Genomic DNA, 3228 nt, shown 5'->3' on the forward strand with positions numbered 1-3228 from the left:
GAATGGAATACCATTCTGAAACAAACACATGGTGTGATACTCTTTTCTAAGGAAAAGAGGACTATGTATCATATTTTGAATGCTCTCTAGCTGAATTGAGTGAAGAAAAGAAGAATTGGGAGAATATAAAACAATCGCAACATGAGGAGGAAGTGAGCTAATAGCCCTTTCGGAGGCATGGTGTCAGAACACCATCGAATCCATTGCAAATAATTAAAAGCTTGCACACTTACAGTGCATAAGAAAAAAAAATCATTGCCAAACAATGTTCAGTGCCACTGTTTGCTAGGCACGGAGCTACGGAACGTGCTTCATCTTGTTTTGCATATGGTTGGAGCTACGGAACGTGCTTCATCTTGTTTTGCATATTGTTCAGATCCCAGTCATCCTTGAAGCCCTTGTGTAGGTCCAGCATCTGAGCTTGTTCAGCAATCCAAGGGATTTGATGCCATGAGACACCATATTTTACTCGAAGAACTACACGATATAGATCCTATCAACGCACGAAATGGCGCCCACTTCAATCTCCGGTTGCTTGACATCAGGAATGTGCTTCAGGACCAGTGTATTCAGCTAAGAGAAGCATCCTACAGAAAGTACTTGGATTTCTCACCCTGTTAACAGTCATAGAAGTGAGAGCTAGCATATGAGTTGCTAGCAACGCATCGGGTCTTCTCTCCCAAGATTGCACCAACTTAGGGACAAATACTTGAGATTCTTCCCATGGCCCTACAACATTGGGCACTTTAATATCCCATCGGCTCAATCCCCTTTGATGACTAGTCTATGGACATTTTTGGAAACTGGCTTGAGTGCTGGGAAACCAGGTGTCTCATTCTCACCACATGCATAAAGACATAGGAGGGACATTAGGGGCATCAGGTCTTGAAAAATTAATCACAATTAGAAGCATTGATGCTACCAGTCCAAATAGTCTGTGGCATACTCATTTTCTTCCGATGTAGAGACAATTCTTTGCTGGCATGGACAATCTCAAGAGTTTGCAGTTGCTGGAAGTTGGAAAGCATAGTAGGTGGCTCGAATCCGAATAAGTATTGGAACTTTGTCTGATTCTCATCAGCATACCCGTCAGCTGAAAGTTCTCCTAGCTTCTCAACATTCACAACTCCTTGCGGTAGATTTTCTATTTTTGTTTGCTTGGCTTCTAGTCTCGAGGTTTGTGAGTTTTAATAGTGTTTGGCAGTGAATTAACATGGGTGTGACTCAATCCGATGTAGCGGAGATCTATTAAATCCCCAATCGATGTTGTTTAGTTGATTGCAGAATCTAAAGCTCGAGAATGGTAAGGCTCGCTACATCCAGACAAAACTGAGGAAATCATGTTGGTAGAGGATGAAGTTACCGCAAGTGGGATAACAGTTCAGAGTCATGGAAATTCCACTCTTGCAATTGTGATACGGTCTCTACAACCATATGTTGAGAACCGGCGAACTTCCCCTCGGGAGGGGGGAGGGGGCAATGGCCCCCTGACTTACACATAGCTTTGATATTGCTGAAGAGCTCGTGCCTCTCCACAACTTCCAAAAGATTGCGACTGATGAGTTTCATGAGATTCCCCCGGCCACTTCCTTCAGCGTGATGTTATCTTTCTTCATTGCAAACCCTTCAGCAACCCACACCCTCACAAGGTCCGCGAGCAACGTTCCTCGGTCTTCATTGAACAAGCTGCAGTATACGAAGCAGATCATGAGATCACCTGGCTAGTCATGGTAGCTCAGCTTAGTGTAGCTTGGACATGGTTATTCCCCTGCTACTCGCTTTGGAGATTTTTTTCGAGGGGTAACTCGCTCTAGAGATGGTTGTACACCTAATTCCAGGCGTGCTCTGTTGGTTGCTTTGTGGACAATAAGCTGCCAGCCGTTACAATGGCCATTGCCGGCCACGACACCGCTCAACTACAGAGATGTCGAAGTCGAAATGTGTGTGGGTGGGGTGGGAGGAGGGTTTTTTTTTTTTGTAAAGATATGCATGGTTCTAAGTATCCTTGTATTGTGTCTTTTCTTTCAGAAAGTACCATTTTATTAAAAGAATAATGGTATGCGGACCTTTTAGCATAAATAGAAACCCAAATCCGCTCATACTTGTATGACTTGAGCTTGTGATGCGGCTGTACATCCACTCCAGCCAAGTGAGCCAGGGTCGGTTCTTGGTGGCGTAATATACTCATTGTTCGTAATATACCAAGCGCCAAAACACGTTGGAATTATTCTTTAAAAAAATAGTGTATCATGTTTAAGAAAAACTACAAAAACAGATAAATTATATTACTCCCTTCGATCCGAATTACTCGATGCAACCTCTATATAATGTCCATTAATTTGGATCGGAGGGGTATTGTTCTTCTAGACATGTACACGGACAACTGATGGCAGCATTACGCATGTTAACACTACAAGCCAACCGGGCTTTCGGATTGACCTTGTACCAGTTGAATTATACTACCAAATGTCGACACAAAAGTAATCGCGCTTACACAATGTGACCCAGTTTTCGTCAACAGTCGAAGGGCGGACAGAGAAGTTTTGGAGGTTTGCCACGCAACTTCGGGAGCATTTGACTTTATATATGTCGTGTTCATCATTATTGCCTGTATGAACAAGTATTTTGGATTCTATAAGACCAGTTAACCGGCGAGGTAGTCATGATCGGGCAGTGGAACAAGAGCCGTCCGTTGGCTGATCGGACGGCTATCCAGGCTTTCTCACCTACCAGGGGTTCTTCAAGTTTCAACAGTTTTTTGTTCAACCGAAGTTTCAACAGTGTTGACGGGTGGCGAGGCAGTCGGAAATCAAAGTTGGAGGCAAAAAGGTCGCCCACGCAGTCTTTTCTAGTATACCAGATACGCTTTTGCATGGTGCTGGCCCCATCTGTTTAGAATCGCATCATTGGATTTGCAACGACGATCAAGTGCAGGGCCAGGGCCTAATCATCCGTGCTAATTGCAGGCCCGGGAAAAGAATACCGGTGGGGTCATTCCCTTCTGGGCATGGTGCTGCGCCATGTTTCATGTCTATATATGTTGATCGTTATCTCTAAAGTGGATTAGCATGCATGAACATTGAGTAGTTTCTATAAATGCTGAATCAGCCCTGTCACCGTGGCACGAACTAGTCAGACACGTATTGCATATTAGAGCAAGTATAATAAGGTGACACAATCAGATTATATAAATTAAAATATTATATGTTCACTGAATGGAGGGTGAGA

The 3228-nt window shown here is 43.7% G+C and overlaps 1 pseudogene; it reads right to left on the reverse strand.

Moving 5' to 3' along the window:
- Positions 1-229: 229 nt before the first annotated feature.
- Positions 230-2601, reverse strand: LOC120964962 (disease resistance RPP8-like protein 3; annotated as a pseudogene).
- Positions 2602-3228: the final 627 nt, after the last annotated feature.

This window comes from Aegilops tauschii, chromosome 5 (genome assembly GCF_002575655.3).
Source record: "Aegilops tauschii subsp. strangulata cultivar AL8/78 chromosome 5, Aet v6.0, whole genome shotgun sequence".
Lineage (NCBI taxonomy): Eukaryota > Viridiplantae > Streptophyta > Magnoliopsida > Poales > Poaceae > Aegilops > Aegilops tauschii.